The 20,927-nt window shown below is 37.6% G+C and overlaps 1 long non-coding RNA gene across 1 annotated transcript in view; it reads left to right on the top strand.

Moving 5' to 3' along the window:
* The first annotated feature begins 496 nt into the window (after positions 1 to 496).
* LOC139148647 (uncharacterized) overlaps positions 497 to 20,927 on the top strand; it is a 31,679-nt gene continuing 11,248 nt past the window's right edge. Inside the window, exon 1 of the long non-coding RNA XR_011555953.1 lies at positions 497 to 1,088. This is a non-coding gene — a long non-coding RNA (uncharacterized lncRNA). The remainder of the gene's footprint in view (positions 1,089 to 20,927) is intronic.

Below are 20,927 nucleotides of genomic sequence, written 5' to 3'. Positions count from 1 at the left end.
TTTTCTTTAGAAATTTACCAGATATGTTTATTGGTACCCTTTCCAAAAGTGTGCCACTTGCAGTCCCTGCAAATCATTCTTTTTATAGTCACATAACCCTGAAATGATTTGGTATATCATCGATTAATGTCCACTAGGCCCTACAGTTCCTGCAGCTTGTTAGACTAGATATGTCTATAATGTACCGTATAAGCATGCATGTATATATTAGGGGGGGGGGGGGCATGGAAAAAAAACAGGAAAGATGGGGGGGGGGGGCCATAGATTTTTTCTATTATTTACTAGGGGGGGGGCCATGGAAAAAAATCACCGAGAAAATAGAAAATCCTCCACCCTCCCCCTGGAAGTAAATTCTGAATCGTCCCTAACTAGTGAAAAATAAACAGCTGCACGTCACGTTAGTTTTCTTTGTGTGGGGTGGCATATTATGGGAGAAGGCTGAAAATGCGTTTCATACTCTGAATATCTAAAACTGGAAGGGAAGAGTGTTGTATAATTTTGGCGACCGTTTGTGTTGGAACCTACAATGTAACAGCCATTTCTTCAAAAGAAAATGGGGAAGAGCGTTGTGTTTGGGCACAGTCCCTCTATCTATGGATTAGAGGGACTGTGATTTGGGTATGCTGGCGCCCTCAACGGTGGAAGTTGTCAAGAGAATTCCATGGGTTGGTTGGTATTTGTCACATGACCTCGCTAGGGATATAAAAGCGACTGTACCATGTGTACAGTCTGAAGCGCGTTTGATATGATGAACCCTGGTCTTGATGTTTACAGTCAACTGTTGTTATTATTTCTGTAGTTGGCAGTGCTTTAAACGTATTTTTACATAGCTTTCTACTCGGTACGGTGCCGCTGCTGCAGAGTTAGGCTGCAGTTTCCTGTGGAACTCCAGGACAAGACGTCATGTCACTGAACTGAACGGTGAGAACGACCTCCGTTTACGTCGAGCGACAGCCGAACGTACGTCATCAGTGAGCTCCTATTGTTGTAAACCAAAAATACTACAATGGCATGCAGTGCGACTCCTGACGGACCAGCACGGGGAATGAATGAATTTTTTTTGAGAAAAGAGAGGGAATAGGGAGCTGGTAAGTACAAGACGCCTTGTCTTCGAGCTCATTTTGTGTTTCTTGCCACAGACAAATTTCTCCCGGTCTGCGTTCTTGCTGAATGTCTCGGAGACATGGTTGTTTTCGTCGCACTAGAATTTTGGGAACCACCTGTACGGCGATTTATTCATTCTTTGTAGTGAATTCTCCGTAACACATGGGTTAATTCCAGTGTCAAAGTTACATAGTGGGCTAATAGTTTTTTGTATAGTATTTTCTTGTCTTGAAAGGCTTTATTTTTATGAGCCTACATTATTAGACGGGACGAGAATTCTTGAAAATTTGTCTTGGGGGGAAGATTTTTCCCTGTGTTTGGAAATAAATACGCCTGGGAGTATTTAATTAGCCCATTGATAGAAATAGTCCCCAGTTTGTTAGTTTATGCAAGTTAACATCTTGGTGTGACTTGTCTAAATTAGACAATGACATTTCTAATTTCTTCAAGTTAACATCTCAGTTTGACTTAATTGTTTAAATTAAACCCTAACAATTTATTCAAGTTATACCACTCTCTGCCTCGTGTCCATTGTTCTAACCATGCTCTCTAATTTCCATAACCGAATATTTTATTATATACCACCTGGCTTTCTTTTGTTTATAAAGTGTCCGATTTACAAGTTCTTTTGTTTAAAAATGTCGGGTTTACTTGTAAATCGGACACTTTTAAACAAAAGAACTTGTAAAATGGACACTTTTTAAACAAAAGAAAGTCACGTGGCAAAAAAAACAAATGCGAGACATTATACCAGAAGAAATTTATTTCACCATTAAGTACAGAATAAAGACACTTTAAAAGAATCACCGGAATTAATTTTGCACGACTGTACATCTCAAAATCAATTATAGGTCACCGTGAAATAACGGTATTGATTGCAAATATCACTTCTGTGTTAAGGTTATTGTTATCACGATCATTCGAAGCTGAAATTTAAGATTTCAAAGTCAGTTATCAACAATGAATGTAGAGGTTTCAGTCGCCTTTGGTAAAGTTAAATCTAGCTACAGGCAAACACACACGCAGTACCACAGTCATTGTGGATCTACACGTATTTTTGTTTGTACTTGCAGTTTCTGTTGCGCCTTTCTCTGACGTGGCTGTGTAGCTTGGTCTTCCGATTGTGGCCGTTAGTATATGGCGTGACAGGGGGACTTTTTTTGTCCATCTTTGGCTTTGGTAGTTGAAGTGCACCGGATACAGCTTTCATTTGTACTTCATCCGCCATATCGAAATACATAGAGCGACTCGGCAATTGCGTGTATGCTGCTCAAAGTTTTCGACCCAAATGAGCAAAGCGTGACTCTGACGTCGATCTGCAAACACCTTTTTACTTCATTCAACCAACCAATCAATCAAACATAATTCATACAATTCAAATCAAACCAGGTGCTCAACCACGTCATCGCACTACAATAGCAACACATGTCAACTTTGTTTTATCCAATCATGGGTTATTTTTTTATACTTTCGTTCAACAAGGTGTCAAAACACGTCAATGTTTTCCTGCCAAAGTTTCAACTTGCACTGCACTAAAATTACAAATGAAAACTTTCGGCGTGCAAACAAGGCTCTAAAACTCGGCAAATTCGTGGTATAACACGGTAAGCGAACTCGTAGTCGGCGGTTTATGGAATTTAACGGTACAGTTTGCCATAAAACTCCTCAGCCCTGCGGGCCTCGGAGTTTTACTGGCAAACTGTACTGTTAAATTCCGTAAACCGCCTCCTACTCGTCCGCTTACCTATAGTTAACGTCTTGGTGTGACTTGTCTAAATTAAACTTTCCTAGTTTATTCAAGTTAACATATTGGTGACTTGTCTAAATAGTACTGATTTGTCCTAGTGTAAAGGGCATATTTGTATTATGTAGGGTATATTTGTACTCAATATGCTAATAACCATGATATTGTCTTTAACCCTTTTCCTGCCAGACAGTAATAACTGTATCACTTCCCCATCAGCCGAGTCAGTAAAAAGCGGTATTGAGCCAAAACATGACGTATTTTCACCCACTTGGCTTGGTATGTTATAGCATCTTTTGTCCAAAAAAAATCAACTTTACAGTATTATGTTTTCAACAGCCTTCAAATGTACAGTATTATGTTAAAATACATCATATGGAATACGTTGTGTTTCATTAATTTTAACCATCTTGACCTGGTGGTGAAATATGGACTTGGCAGGAAAAGGGTTAATGCTTTAAAATATAAGTGTCTTGCCATTTTGCCTAATATGCTAAACATTAGTAAGATTCCGCATGTGTACTTGTATGACAAAGTGCTTTCATTTGTAGACAAGCATTCTTATCTCGGTGTCATTTTCAACTGCAATGGCGATGATAATGATGATATTATTAAGCGTCAAATGAGGTTGTTTTATGCCAGAACTAACTTGTTAATCCATGAGTTTTGGAACTGTTCGTACTCTGTCAAAACGACTTTTAATAACTTATTGTACTTCTATGTATTGCTCACATCTTTGGAGTAAGTTCACAAATCAGTGTATCAATTATGTTTGCGTTGCTATAACAACGGTTTAGGATTTTGTTTGGTATTTACAAAAGATTATCTCACCTCAGTCATGCTTGTACAAATTGTATTGATATTGTCATATTTGTAATTTTGGGGCAATTTCTCCAATTTTGATAGAAAAAAATTTTATCCAAATACTACTGATTTGATAGCTTTGATATTTGATATTCAGGTATCTAAGATTAATCTCAATATAATGTATTGAAGTTATGTTGAAACTGGCAATTTTTAGCTCATATTTGGTATTTATGTAAATACCGAAAAGAGCTTATAGGATGAGTCGGTGGCGTCTGTATGTCTGTATGTATGTGGGTATGTATGTGCGGATGTATGTCCGTCACACACAAAGGCTCCCATACCACCAAAGCTACCATCTTAGTAATTGATGTACAGGTAGATGCAGGGGTTGAGATGTGATGTTGTTCAAATGAACACGTCAGTGTCAAAAATGTGCAAATGAGGTAAGAAAAGGGGGAAATCCTGCAAATGTGCAGGAGTAGTGGCATGCCAGTGACTGAAACAGGCACTGAGTAATTTCCTATCATTGTTTATTAACTGTTACATATTAACAGACCTGCTAAAACCATAGACAGTAGAGGGAGGGAAGACTGTCTATGCTCAAACTAAGAGGGGCTAGCTGTTTCTGCTATGCATGTTGCTAAAGTTGACCTCCAGTACCTAAAGTTTCAGACCTTACTTACTTTTGTCATTCTTGTGTTTCTGGTTTAACCCTTAACCCTTTCACCACCAGTTCCCGCTGTACCGGGAACACTAGAGGGCGCCACCAGTTCCCGCTGTACCGGTCCAGCATTACGTCATTTTCAAATAGCAGTGATCAACGTTTTTGCGACCCCATTTTACGATATTGGCGGGAAATTTGCGACAAATCTACTGCCATAAAACGTTCCATGCATGCCCAGTTATATTTTATGTCATTTTTTTTTCGTGGAAAGTTTGGTGAGAACCCAAAATGGTAATCTGTTATTTGACATATATATGTTTATAACAATTTATAACAATACTGAAATATTTTAGGCTTACTTGTGAAAGAACAGACTTCTTTTTGTTGAAAAATTCTTCTCAGATGTTATTTACATTCATAAATATGAATTTTGACACAATTTTCTGACTGTACCTGAAAGAGAATTTTCCAAGGATTACAATGATATATGACATGAGGTACAAATTTGATGTACTTGGTAGTAATTAGTTCCAGAGACCAGCTCTGGAACTGTTAGTTTTTGCTCACTTTCCTTCTTTCTTTCTTTCTTTCTTTCTTTCTTTCTTTCTTTCTCTATTTCCGGTTTTACTACCATAGAACATGCTATACACAAATTTTACCTTAATTACCCAGAATGCATTGCGACATGCTTATGACGTCGTCGCTCAGCTCGGACGGGTTTTACGGGCATTTCTTGTTTGTTTATTTATTTATTTTTTATTTGGCATTGCTCAACTATCATATTGCGTTCAGTTATTAATAATTCTAGCTTTATTTCGCTTTGTTTTTGTTGCTTTTGATTTTATTTTTCTCTAAATACTTGCCGTACGTGGCGCTATACTGTTTCGCCCGAATGCTCATGAAACAACATGGCCGCGTATCGATCGCCTCGCTCGCACAGAGACAGAAAAGTAGCCTTTCCCTAAGTTTACAAGCGCGGCTGGGCACATCGTGTACCTAGGCGAGGTGGGTGTGCTCAAAAACGATGATCAATGCAAAATTTGGACTCAAAATCGGCTGTTTTGGCGGAGAAACTGCCCGCCGTATTTCTGAGGAGCCACCAGCGGTTTTTCCTATATCAGTCTGCGGGGCTGTGGTGGGAGGCCGTTTAACGCCGGTAACACACAGCCCTGCCATGCAGAGCTAGGCATTCATAGTGAACGTACTGTCTGTCATGCACCGGCATGCGTTGGCTGCACGTAAAAGCAACTCAACTTTCCAAGATCAAATGGTCAGTATCTTGTGAAAACAGCGACATAGCAATGAAAATTGTTTTAGTCTGTGCTTTTAATCAAATGAAAATGCATGTGGCTCAATTTCAACGGCCTAGGTCCAATGTTTCCTCTCGTCTGATCATCGTCGTAAATGACACGCCTCTTTACGGCAACAACTCAGCGCTACCCGTAAAGCGATTGATTTTTGCGTAGGTCAGCGGAGCGAAAATTATTGCTCTGGCTCGCGAGAATGTCGTCTGATAAACATTTCCGTGCGTCGTCGCCCCCGTATGTATCTGTTGCGTTTTTACCGTACATGTAGGCATTTGTAATCTGTGTACTGTAATTCCCCGGACTGCCTTGCTTTTAGTTGTATTATGGTGTTCACTGCTATCAGCCCTGAATATTAAAATCCAAAGCACTCTTTCATTCTGCGCCTATCTTTGTCACACATTCTCTTGTTTCTTCCGCTGCTCTGGTCTCTGGAACTTCGCTTTTGCTTGCAAATGCTTTCTAGTTTGTTCTTGAATTCTCAGTGGTATAGACTGCTGTAGTGTTCTTGGGGCTGTAAATACAGGTCACATGACCTTAATTTCTAAAATACCAATTTTTCGTCACAAATGCAGTTTTTGATGATTTTTTTGGAAGAATTTGATCAATACTATGATTTGACATGTGTGACTGTAAGCAAAGTTGACAACTCCCACAGATTTGATAGTCAATTTGAAACTAAAATGTGAAAAATGAGTATTTTATCAAAATTATGATGTTTTACCCAAAAGTTCACACAAATTTGCATATTTTGACACAATTTTCTGACTGTACCTGAAAGAGAATTTTCCAAGGATTACGATGATATATGGCATGAATTATAAATTAAATGTACTTGGTAATAATTTGTTCTTGAATTCTCAGTGGTATAGACTGCTGTAGTGTACTTGTGACTGTAAATACAGGGTCACATGACCTTGTTTAAAATGTGAATTTTTGGTCAAAAATCCCCTTTTTGATGAAATTTTATCAATAATTTTATCTATTCTTGTTGGCAACAGTACAAAAATAAATTTTGGAATAACTTCTTCACATTTTGTAATCAGTAATTGTCAAATGATGAAAAAATGTATTTTTTTACCAATTTTGAATGTTTTACCCGAAAATTCACACGATTGTGGGTTATTTGAGTCAAGTTGATGATGACATAATAAAGAGCAAGAACAAAGCTTTACAATGATATATGACATGTGTGGTTTTATTCAGTTCTTAGTCTGTAAAATACTACATAGTATACAGTGCTGTATTTTATTGGTGAGTACCCCAGGGGGCTGGTGTCCCAAGGGTTATTCTATGGGGAATGTGGTGGTGAAAAGGTTAAAGCGCCGTGTTGGTTTATAAACCGACACGGCATTCTCGCTCTCAGCGCCACGTCAGTATATAAACTGACAGTGGTTGCGTTCTATGCTTATGCCTAACTTAGCTATGCACTGCCGAACTCAGCCAGAAGGGTATTCCCCACCCTTTGAACCCAGTTTAGTACCATATAAGGACTAAAATAATGACATCATGCAGCCTAACAATCGAAAATTCCAGTAATTTATGTGAACTTTCTTTAAAAGAGGTCAGCAGTTTTCATGACTATTTAATCGGGTCTGCAGTTTCACCCGTACGCGGATACGGCCACAGTGCATTGAACGAAACACGTATGTACGTTTTGAAAGCTTTGCCATGCCGTAGACACAGAAGACAACTATATTATGCCAAGCTACTGCCATCTGGGTGATGGAAATGACATATTTTACAGTTTTTTGGAGAATATTTTATGGAAAAATGGCGCGATTTGCAGACCAAATTGATCGCAATAGTGAACTTCGAACTCATAAGCAGCCTAAGATGACTGTGTGATGCTCAACTCTCGACATGGAACCCGAGGTTAAGGTTTTCGAAGCCCAAAACATGCAAGATTGAGAAATTTGTAAGGATTTGGTTAAATTGAAGTGTATTCTGTCAATTTTCAAGCGTTGGACTGCCAAAAAGGCCCCTTTAAACTGTTGATGTTTGACCACCGGCCGGCCTGGAGTGAGACTGCCATGACAGTCGACACGGTTTGTAAATGAAATGTAGTTGTTCCGAACTGTTGACATTACGAGACATTTCCTACGTGTTATGCATTTTTTGCTCACGTGTTGACACATGTGAGCATATGTCGCAGCGATGTCTGTGTCTGTGTGTCTGTCTGTCTGTCTGTCTGTCTGTGGGTGTGTCTGTCTGTGTGCTCAATATCTCAAAAACGGCTCATTAGATCAGAATCAAATTTGGTTCATAGATTCAGTTTGCAAATGGTAAGAACTGAATAGTTTTTGGTGGGTGTGGCTTGCTTACTTTTTGCTCATTTGCATAATTAATGATTTCAGAAAAAACTGATATACATTGAGAACGATTGCACGCAATTTGATGAGATTTGCTACAAATGTTGATCACATCAAGATATATCAGCTGTGAAAGTTATTAAGGGGGTGATGTGAAAGATAATCACTAATTTGCATATTTAATGAAATTTCCTAATTAGGCGTATATATCTGAATTTACTTGATCAAAATTGACGAAACTTGGTATGCATATTAAGGATACTATGATTTAACATTATTGAAAGTCATTAAGAATTTTTACTTCATCCAAATCCTAATTTGCATATTTAATGACCTTTTGAAAGTAAGGATATCAGGGCTCGACATAAGCGCTAGCCCACTAGCCCGAGGCTAGTAAATTTTTAAGAGGACTAGTAAAAATGTCGTCGGAGGTAGTCCTGCGGACTAGTGCAATTTTTCAATAGCAGTCCAGGAAAGTTTATCGCTACAAAACTCATGGGACGCCGGGCCACTCATTCGATAAGAATGAACCAAGCCTCAATCATTTAAAAATAAACAGTTTACCTGCTACGTAGAATCAAATTGTACGGTACATGCCAGTAACATGGCCCCGGGAAACATGGCTCAACGCTGAGCATCAAACAGAATTGTCTGCACGTCGTGCATTTTGGTTTGCTTGAAGCTCATCACTTCGCCTAAAAACATGAGCAACCCCACAATTTTGCTCAAACACTGCATCCTTGCCTTTCAAAGAAGATTTGTCTCAAGATTTCTTCAGGGGCATTCCCAAACAACACCTCCGATCGTTCGTAGCCAGCTTGACCCTGCTTTGGAATGTCTCCACATGCTGACTTCCATATATAGTCAAGACCCCCTAGCTTGATTGAAGCTGATCTTAAAAAGAGCCATCTAGCTTGCCAAAACAGTGCTATTGCAAGTTGCTACTGCTTGTACAGGTGAGGGAATTCCTCTCAGATACTAACTTGGTGCAAGCAACTTATTGTTTTGCCATTTTAGTGGAAAAGTGTAAATTATTGGGGCAATAAGAGTGAAGTGAACCTTATAACAGTAGTGAAAAAAACAACGTATGAAATGGGTGTATCAGACTGTTGTATCCAATCACTTCTGGGAGTCATTGGTTATTGCTAATCACATTTTGTTACCAGTAACTGGCAAAAACTCATGAAAGACACAAGCACATGAAATGGTAAAATGCAACATTTTTACAATTAAAAACTAAATTTTTCACAAACCATTATTACAAATGAGAGGTCCTCCCCACAAGCTGGTCAATTTTAAAATGTGATATATGTCAAAAATATGAAGGCACTCCACAGGAACATTTGTGAATGGCTGTACGAATTTCAGTTCTGGTGAAACAAATCTGTCCTCACCATGAACAAACATGTTCTTTGCCAATTAGTGGTGCATTACCTGAGCTATGAAGAATTTTCCAACAAATTAATCCCTACGTCTTATTTTATTCTTAATGGCAATAGGCTATTTTCATGACCTTTCCTCCTACACAGGATATTTTATTCAGGTCATTTTAGTGCTTTATATATGATTCAAAGTTAAACATTTTGCAGTAAGCAAATGTGCTAGTCTTGCATGAAAAAATAATCGCAATCATACCAATCCATAATCCATAACACTAGGTCAGAATTTGTAAGACAATAGTTGTAAACATATACACAAAACAGCACAGAACAGACAGTAAATAGACGGTACACAAACAAAGTCACATTCGTGAAAGAAAGATACATGGACCTCTGGTTATTGGGTTTAAAAACCTTTGTCAAAAAAAAATATGAGAATGGTCATATACACCTCTTTCCAATATGAGAGCAACATTTGGCTTTGCTTGAGCAGGACTAGTAGATTTCATTTAGGACTACTAAAAATGAACTGCTACTAGTCCTTCGGGCTAGTGGATGATTTGACCTTGCGTCGAGCCCTGGATATATATTTGAATTTACAAGACCAAAATTGATGAAACTTGCTATGTACATTATAGATACTATGATAGACTATTATTAAATGTCATTAAGCATTTTTACTTCAGCCAATGCCTAATTTGCATATTTTATGAACTTTCCTAATTAGGGGTATTTATCTGAATTGACGAGACCAAAGTTGACGAAACTGGCTATGTACATTAAAGATACTATGATAGAGCATCATTGAAAGTCATTAAACATTTTACTTCATCAAGCTCCTAATTTGAATATTTAATGAATTTTTGAAATTAGGGATATATATTTGAAGTTACATGACCAAAATTGATGAAACTTGCTATGTACATTAAAGATACTATTATGTAGGCTAACATCATTGAAAGGCATTAAGCATTTTTGCTTCAGCCAATTCCTAATTTGTGTATTTAATGAATTTCCTAATTAGAGATATATACTTGGATTTATTTGATCAAAGTTGGCATAACATGCTATGTATATTGATGATTATACCAGGTTATACCAATAACGAAAGTCATTTCGACTGAAGTTTTCATGTCAGCTAATTAATAGTTTGCATATGTAATGAGCTTTCAAAGTTTGGAATATATAGTTTGAAGGACTTGACCAAAGGCAATTACACTTGCTATATCAAGTGGTGATACAATGACAGCAGTCAAAGAAATTAATTATTTCTATTTCAGCTAATTGCGTATTTGAATACTTAATGACCTATAGAGTTTAATCTGTGGTGAATATTGTTCATTATGTTGATCATAATACTTTCAATGAAGTTGCAAACATTTGTCAAAGGTTCAAATTTACACATAACTTTAACATACATGAAACACGTGAGCATTTACAGTTCATATCTGGTTTAAAATGAAATAAACCTGACATGAAACTTTTTTCTCGATACTTAGGTTTATTTCCATTTCGTGGTGGATTTTGTGGCATGCTTGTCAAAATACGTGATCAAACTTGGCAAATGGATTGACTAGTATGTATGGTAGTACGAGTCCGTGACTCGATAAACCACAGATAGTTACACACACATACGTGAATTAAACTAATGTAAGTTGGGTCAAACACCAAAATTAATCGATGATAAAAACGTCGGTGAAATGTGTTTTTGTCTTCAACTCTTCATTATAATTATACTGGCAGTTCAAACTATATAGAGTCAGTTGAATACGCCCTATAGTTGTGTACATGTGTTGCACAATAGTTACCCCTCCATGTATAATATGGAACCTTGTTGTCTCTGTGTATGCAAATTAATTGTTTGTGTTTACAGGCAAACAAGACTATAATTGATTTCTTCTAACTTTGAAGACAGATTTTAAATAACAACAACAAGAAATCGTATGATAGATAGTAAACTGATGACAAAGTGAATATGTACACTGAATTTTTCTTTGGAAAATCATTTCCACCAGAAGAAATAAAATATGTAAACAAGCAAACAAACAAACAAACAAACAGATACAATAGACAAGTAAAAGACAATGCTTCGGCAATGCAATCACGCCGATGCGATGCGCTGAAATCCGGAATTTTAATGTTTGGGACAACTTTGCGAAACTGTTAATTTTACTGGGATATCTTTCATTTTGTATTTTTAAGATTTTTTCTTTGTAATTTTATACTTACCGGAACTGACAGTGTTCGTGCTTGCGCTCACCACAGTCGCAAAATGCGAATGAAACACTCATTTTGCGAAAAATTTTTGAAAGTCAAAATTGTTTGGACATATCGTCGGATCAATCACTCAACTACGATCGCCTCCGCAGTATTACTTCTGGTGCTGGAAGCGACCCGAATATCCGTTCACCAGAATAGGAACGTATATATTTTATAGGGGTGAGCAAATTCACTACCCCGAACTCAGGGGCTAGCAGTATTTACCGCTGGGCAAGTAATTTTTGGTCCCTCTACTAGCCTGATGGGCTAGCGTATGAAATGTAAGAGACAGCTGAGGAGAGTAGCAAAGTCGATCGGGAGCAAACAACATGTAGAAACTCATTGCCTGCAGCAAAGTGAACACAGAGGCGGACGTTTCCGAGCCTATGTTACTGACATGAAATTCCTCATCCAAGTTCAATTTCAAAGAACGTATGCAATTCTGGGATGAAGAAGACAAATTTCTTGGAAATTGCAGCTTGAATTTAATCTCGGAAAAAAGACAAACAAACCATACCATTTGACGTCAAGCTCCGTAAAAATTAAACTGAGGTGGTACATGTATGCACTGTGATTAGGCCGTAGCAGCACGCAAAAACACAGACCCTTCAAAGATAAAAATAAACAGTATAGCAATGAAATTTGTTGTAGTCATGAGTGAAATGCCTCAAATAAAAGGGTCATTCATTTGGATCGTGCTGTGAAATCTCTCTTGTCAAGAATGAAAATAATTGTCCATCACACCGCGACGTTGAGACAATCGGACTGGCATACAGCTATGGCGGATATGACATCAAAAAAGGACTCTTCTATTAGGGGAGAGGGGCCGAGGATTAACAATACCGCAAATAAGTTTGGTTTTACATGCAGTACCTTCACTTGAACTTCCATTACTTGGTTACCCTATATTGCTTTCTTTCATCAGTAAGGTAATCTCATCAAACGTAATGGGGTTTGTAAACGTTCGTGATATTTGCTAACCCCTTTCAACAAATAGTGCCCTCATCATGACCGTCCATGCTTTTGAATACAACACATGCATGTGGGAGTCAACCACCATCGTGGCATCGGACACTTCGATCGCATGACATGCTACTTTGTGTGTGCTTTGTTGTTGTTGCTGTTGTTGTAATTCCATTTATTTCTGCAATTATTACATGGATATCAAGGAGCAGAATGCTTCCAATGCATAGGGTTATGGTATTCACAGAGAAATTCACATGGAGCTCCCGTGGTTGTAGGAAAGCACAAAAGCATAGTATTGTGATCAGATTAGGTACTGCAATGTTATATCATGTGTAAACGGTCATGCTCTACGCTAAAAAAATGACTGATTCGTATCTTCAAAGACAAGGAGAAAAAAGTCTGTGGTATTTTGCTATAGTTTTTGGTACACAAGTTTCGTAAATTTAGGTACAAAATCTTCATGTCAGACGCAATTTTTCCCTCACATTTTGCAGCTCGAGAGCAGGCAGTGAAACCACAAGTCACAGGCAGGCCAGTTGAAACTGGCTGGGCTAGCAATTTTTAGCTCACATTTGGTATACCAATGTGAGGTTATCGTATAAGCTGAATCAGTTCATTTGCATCCGATTTGCATGTCTGTATGTATTTATGTATGTATGTATGTACATGTATGTCCATCCACATCAAAAACACCTACACCGCAGCACCTACTGTCTTAGTATTTGGTGTACAGGTGCACCTAGGGATGGAGATGTGAATTTGTTCAAATGAACTTGTCAGTGTCAAAAGTATGCAAATGAGGGGAAAAAAGAAAAAACACCGCAAATTGCTAAAACTCTGTAACCATTGGTTAGATTGGGTTGAACCTTTTTTTGCGGGTTCCTTTAGGTATTCTAAATTAGGTGTTTATAATTTTGGATGAAATTTGCATGTTTCTATTTTTGGGGTAATTTTTTCAGTTTTTAGTCAAAAAATGTTTTTCTCTAAAACCACTCATCTGATTGCTTTGAAAGTTGGTATGCATGTTCCTCAGGATGACCTCAGTCAAGTTTACACAAATTGAATTGAAATTTTCATATTTGTAATTTTGGAGCAATTTTCCTAATTTTCGGTCAAAAATTTTGTATTCAAAAACAACTAATCTGATAGCTTTGATATTTGGTATACAGGTTCCTCAGGTTGATCAAAAAATCAGTTTTTAGCTCCCATAGCCATATGTATATGGAAGCCATTCTTATAGGCTAGGGAACTGTCTGTATGTATACATGTCTGTGTGTCTGTATGTCTGTATGTCTGTCCGTCAACATCAAAAACTCCAAAACCGCTGCACATTTCATCTTGATATTTGGTGTGTACATGGATGATGGGCTGTAGATGAGATTTTGTTCAAATGAAGTTGTCATTGCCAAAAATATGCAAATTGAGTGAAAAAATGTAAAAACTGTCAAAATTGAAAAAACTCAATAACCACTGAGCAGATTACATGAAAAATTAGCATGTAAGTACTTTGGACTGACCTAAAATGATTGTGCACATCTTGGGTCAGTATCTTAGACTTGCTATTTTTCATGAATTTTTTTGTAATTTTCTCCCATTTTTGGTCAAAAAATCTTCTCTGAAACCACAAGTCCGATTGATTTAAAACTTGGTATGGAAGTGCATAGGAGTGACCTTTCCCAAATTTGGGCAAATCGTGGTGAAATTTGCATATTTTTAGTTTACACGTCCATAGACTCCCATGTATAAGGCAGATCTCCATAGACTCCCATGTATAAGGCCACGAAAAATAAAAATTTAGTTTCTCATCGTATTCATATTGCAAAAAGGATGCAGTGACACAATTTTTAGTCCCCACGGATGAAGTCCAGTGGGCTTATAGATTGGGTCATGTCCGTCTGTTCGTCCATCAGTGAGTCCATCCATTCACGCAGATATCTCGGATATTTTGACAAAATGTCATGTGACCTCGGTAACCTTTGACCTCAAATATACATATTTATCCATAACTAAGTAACCACAAGTGCTACACCCTTCATGTATGGTATGATGGGACACCCTATGATGCCACATATTGTACCTCATTAATTGTGCACATATCTAATTTTGAGCGAGCCAATAGAGCTAGAGGTCTGATTTTTGGTATATAGGGATAACTTAGCAATACAATTTTTTTGACAAGAAATGTCACATGACCTCGGTGACCTTTGACCTCAAATTTTCATATTTTTCCATAACTCAGTAACCACAAGTGCTACACCCTTCATGTATGGTATGATGGGACACCTTATGACACCATATACTGTACCTCATTAATTATGCACATATCTCATTCTGAGCAAGCCAATAGAGCTGGATGTCTGATTTTTCGTATATAGGGATAACTGTAGGAGAGAAATTTTTTGACCAAATGTCATGTGACCTCGATGACCTTTTACCTAAAATGTATGTTTATGTCAATAAATAAGCAGTGTTCTCCCCTGAGGGTTTTAGCGTATTGGGGCCGATACGCTTTAATTTTGGCCGATATGCTTTCACACCAGCCGATACGCTTTCACACCGGCCGATACGCTATCGGATACCCTATTTGAACCAACCGCTGTGTACAAATAACCTGCTAATGGGTAGCTGATTACCGTGCACAAGCAAGTTTATTGTCAGTGACGGACAAAAAGTGTACTTCACAAGTTTATTTTTAAATAATGCACAACAAAAAAGGTGTCAAACGTGATTTGATGTTGCATATGGGACAAAGAGATCGACATTTGGTAACAGACAGACTGTCGTCCGTAACTTTATCAAGAATGTAGACCGCTGCTTCCGGGCAGCTAGGTTTGATTTACAGTTAACACAAACCATCGACCGTTGACAAGTTTGTTTCCTGTGGCAGACATGCTAAAATAAACTCTAGGGCCTACAGTCACTATTAATTTGTAACTGAAGAAGTATATCAAGGTTGTAGGGCCTCGGAAATTCAGTGGTAAAGCATAAGGACATCTCTGAAGTGTCAGTGTCTCTTGTCTGTCAATTACTATTACACGCGTACGCTGTACTCTCAATAGAGCGATACGTGCACACCTTTCCGTCAATGATAATATACAAACCAGCCATTTACAAACCTTTTGTTCAAAGAATTCATCCTTCTTTGGTCCAAAACAACATAAAATGGATAAATGTGGCATTTTAAGTCTCAAAGTTTGACAAGAAATATCGACGGCATCCAAACAACCACACTGCAGCCGACATATTGACAGGCCATTTTGCTGCGTCACAAAGGTAGACACCCTAAGATGCCGGTTTGTGATTAGACTCCCCAAGTCCTTCAGAATACGTACAGATCAACACGAACACAGAGGAAATGACACTATAGAATGTGTCATCTTCAGGTTTAAATGTTTTTCATAAATTTTAACGAAAATAATTAATTAAAATATTCATGACTTATTGTTAGGTAAATTTATGCTAATTAGCCAATACTGTATGATTTTTTTTCTGGGGAGAACACTGAAATAAGTAACCACAAGTGCTATGTCCTTTGTATTTAGTAGGATGGGAGACACACACGCTTTACCTCATTAATTATGCACACATCTAATTCTGGGCAAGCAAATAGAGCTAGAGGTCTGATTTTTTGGTATATAGGGATTAATTAGCAATATAATTTTTTTTTCAAAATGTCATGTGACCTCGATGACCTTTGACCTTGATTATACATATATATGCATATCTCAGTAACCACAAGTTCTATACCCTCCAATTTTGATAGGATATTAGACCTTAAGATGTCACATCTTGTACCTCATTTATTATACGCATATGTATTTCTTGGCTGGCCAATACTGTTAGAGGTCTGATCTTTTTTCCCGATTTAGAACCATAACTTAGACATGCCTCATGTGTTTCAAATTGGGAACAACGACCTATGTGCCCATAGATCTCAACATATAGACTCCAGTGATACTTCTTAATGACCACATTTCCCTGCCCCATCAAGACTAATACTCCTATTACAAGTGGGGACTATGTCATTGTCAATGACTTGTTGAGTTAATGGTTGTATCAAAGTATTCGATATTTCTAATTCTGTACTTTTTCCATTTTATATTCTGAATAAATACATTAAACATATTTCACTGTCTCCAGTACATTACATTTAAGTATTTTCACTTCATGCACTTTATCCCTTTCACACATGTTCAAATATCTGACCAGAGAACAAACACTAAATAGTCCAGGATGGGAGCTACAGTGTCATTGACGCTATTTTTAAATGAGTAGTGTATCTAGATTTCAGTCCAAAAGTTTTTCCACAGGTGCAGGTGTACTTCTTTGTATGACATCCATGTTGATGTTGTTTCAACGACATCTTAGAGTTGAAGATTTTGGGGCATTCATTGCATGAATGGATCTCTTCAGTATGGGAAGCCTCATGCCACTTCATTCCTTTGAAACTCTTTGGCTCAAAACCACAAACCTTGCATTTTTTAATGCCTTTCCCACTGTGTTTGCAACTGTGCTCTTTGAGATGTCTCCTTTCAGAAAATCTCTTTCCACAGAAGCAGTTGAAAGGAAACTTGCCAGTATGTTTCCTTGTATGCTTCCTTAGGCCAGTTTTTAGCTCCGCTGTCAGCGACGCGGAGCTTATCAAATAGGTTGATTTTCCGTCGTCGGCCGTCGTCCGTCGTCCGTCGTCGTCCGTCAACAATTGCCTTCTCCTCTGAAACCGCAAGTCCGATTGCTTTGAAATTTTATATGCAGTTCACTTGGGGTGACTTCACTTAAGTTTGTTCAAATCGTGGTGAAATTTGCATATTTGTATTTTTGGGGCATTTTTTGGTGTTTTTGGTAAAAAAATCTTCTCTGAAACAGCTTGTCCGATTGCTTTGAAATTTGATACGCAGTTTACTTAGGCTGACTTCAGTCAGATTTGTTCAAATTGTGCAGAAATATCCAAATTTGCATTTTTAAGGCAATTTTTGCCATTTTTGGTCAAAAAATGTATTTCTCATAAATTACTCAACTGATAGTTTTGAAATTTGGTGTACAGGTTTGTATTGATGAACTTAGTAATATATATTGAATTTCTGATGAGATCTGTGATTTTGTATTTTTTGGGCAAATTTTGCCATTTTAGGTCAAAAAATGTGTATTTCCAAAACTACTCATCTGATAGCTTTGCAATTTGGTATACAGGTTCCTACAGATCAGATATTGATGAACTAAGTAATATATATTGAATTTCTGATGAGATATCTACTTTTGTATTTTTTGGGCAATTTTTGCCATTTTTGGTCAAAAAATGTGTATTTCCAAAACTACTCATCTGATAGCTTTGAAATTTGGTATACAGGTTCCTACAGATCACCTTAATGATATTTATTGATATTATGATGAAAATTGCAATTTTGTAATTTTGCGGCGATTTTTGCAATTTTTGGTCAAAAAATGTGTTTCTCAAAAAGTACTGGTCTGATAGCTTTGAAAATTGGTGTAAAGGTTTCTACAGATGAGCTAAGTAATATATATTGAATTTCTGATTAAATCTGTAATTTTATATTTTTGGGGCAATATTTGCCATTTTTGGTCAAAAAATGTGTATTTCCAAAACTACTCATCTGATAGCTTTGAAATTTGGTATACAGGTTTCTGTAGATGAACTAAATTTTATTTATTGAAATAATGATGAAATCTGCAATTTTGTATTTTTGGGGCAATTTTTTCCATTTTTGGTCAAAAAATATGTTTCTCAAAAAGTACTGGTCTAACAGCTTTGAAATTTGGTATACAGGTTTCTATAGATGAACTAAATTTGATCTTTTGAAATTATGATGAAATCTGCGATTTTTATTTTTGGGGCAATTGTTGCCATTTTTGGTCAGAAAATTTTATTCTCAAAAAACTACTCCTCCGATAGCTTTGGTTGACATGTTCTTGGGGGATGATCTGATGTGATATATTCAAAGTATGATGAAATCTTCAATTGTGTTTTTTGCAGCTTTTAGCCTCTTTTTTCTGGCCACTGCATTGAGCTATCAAAGATTTCCACCTTCTTCATCAACATGTGTCAAAAATAGTTATTCTCTACATAAACACAGCGGAGCTATATCGGCCACTAGGTCGCTTGTTGATTGGTAGACCTTGTCACATATCTCACAGCTGTAAGATACTCTCTTGACTTCCCCCTCGACTCTTTCGGCTGCATCGGTGTTTTCACTTTGTCCGGCAACTGCCTCATTGGAAAATCTCCAGCTTCAACACTGTCTACGTCTACTTCTAAAGAGTGAACTCTTTCTTCCAAATTCATATTTCCACTTTCCGCAACTGCCTCATCTGAAAAATCTCCAGTTTCCACACTCTCTTGATCTAGTTCTGAAGAGTGCACTGGACTCCTGACAGCAACACCCTCAATGTCAGCAAATATTTTCAGGGCATCTGATATAAAATGACAAGCAAAAAATGAAATAATCTAATTACACAACTGAAAACAATCCTTTGAATTTTGGGTTTGCACTGCATATTGAAAATGCATGGAAAAACAAAAATTTTGAACGATTTACACACTTTGCTCATCATGTTTGTTAGTCCCCAAGGACACCGTCCGGGGGGACTTATAGGTTTGGTCATGTCCGTGCGTGCGTGTGTGCGTCCGTGCGTGCGTGCATCCGTCCGTCCGTCTGTCCGTCCGTTCACGCAGATATCTCAGAGATACCTGGAGCGATTTCATTCAAACTTGGTACAAGGATTATCACCTATGCCATACATATGCACGTTGATTTGTTTTACGATCCGATTCAATTTCGCCGTCTGGCAGCCATTTTGTTTCCTGTATTTGATGTCGATGCGTATGTTCATCCAAATTTTTCAGTGATGCTAAGAGCAATTCCATTCAAACTTGGTACATAGATTACTCTATATGTTATACATGTGCACATCAATTTTTGTTTTGATCTGGTCTAAAATGGCTGCATGGCGGCCATTTTGTTTCCTATATTTTACGACTGTGCGTTCGTTCACGTAATTTCTCAGCTAAATTTCTCAGCGATGCTGGGCGCGATTGCATTGAAAGTTGGTACCTATATTAATCCTTATCACATATATATGCACGCTAATTTTTGTAATGATTTGATCATAAATGGCTGTGTGACGGCCGTTTTCTTTCCTGTATTTGATATCCATCCACAGGGTTCCCAGGTATGATCCACAGGCATTCCAGGATGAAATTAATATTAATGCTGTGTCCATGCACGGGGGCTCATGAATGCAGATATCTGAGATATTCCTGTGCCAATTCTTTTAAACTTGGTACAAGGATACTACACTGTGGCATACATATGCAGGTCCATTTATATTGGTGTGGCATGCATAATTAGGTCTAATTTGCATAATTCGAGATTAGAGCGCTGTTTCTGGTAGAACTGTACCAAATCTGATGAAACTTTGTGCAGATGGTTTTAGTCCCCACGGACACCATCTGGGGGACTTATAAGTTTGGTCATTTCCGTACGTGGGTCCGTGCGTGCGTGTGTGCATACGTGTGTCCATCCGTTCACGCAGATATCTCAGGGATGCCTGGAGCGATTTCATTCAAACTTGTTACAAGGATTACTTCATATGTCATACAGATGCATGTTGATTTGTTTTGTGATACGATCCAATATGGCTGCCATGTGGCCATTTTATTACGATTTTTCATGTATATAGCCATTACTCAGGCATGTTTCAACCGATTTTATTCAAAGTTGGTACAAGGACATTGACCAATGACATAGATATGCACACCAATTTGTTTTGTGATACAATCCAATATGGCCGCCTGGCGGCCATTTTGTTTTGATTTTTTTTCATGTACAGAGCCATAACTCAGGCATATCTCAACTGATTGTATTCAAACTTGTTACAAGGACATTGACCTATGTCTTACATATGCACGTCAATTTGTTTTGTGATACAATCCAATATGGCCACCTGGCGGCCATTTTGTTTTGATTTTTTTTCATGTATATAGCCATTACTCAGACATGTTTCAACAGATTTTATTCAAAGTTGGTACAAGGACATTGACCTATGTCATACATATGCACATTGATTTGTTTTGTGATACGATCCAATAAGGCCGCCATGTGGCCATTTCATTATGATTTTTTCATGTCCTGAACTACAGCTCAGACATGTATCAAGCGAATTTATTCTGAAATATTTTTATCACTGACCTTATGAAGAAGACTCTATCCTCTCTGAGGACCTGCAATCAAAGTACCCATTAACAAGTGGGGACTGTGTCATCAACGATGACTTGTTACACTGTAAAACACTGACAGGCAAGTAATGGTAGGAGAGGAGCTCAAGTTCACTGAACTTCAAAAAGGTAATCAAATCAAAAGTGATAAATTG

The sequence above is a fragment of the Ptychodera flava genome, chromosome 13 (assembly GCF_041260155.1).
Source record: "Ptychodera flava strain L36383 chromosome 13, AS_Pfla_20210202, whole genome shotgun sequence".
Lineage (NCBI taxonomy): Eukaryota > Metazoa > Hemichordata > Enteropneusta > Ptychoderidae > Ptychodera > Ptychodera flava.
The sequence above is the reverse complement of the archived record's forward strand: the minus strand, read 5'-3'. Positions and strand labels throughout refer to the sequence as shown.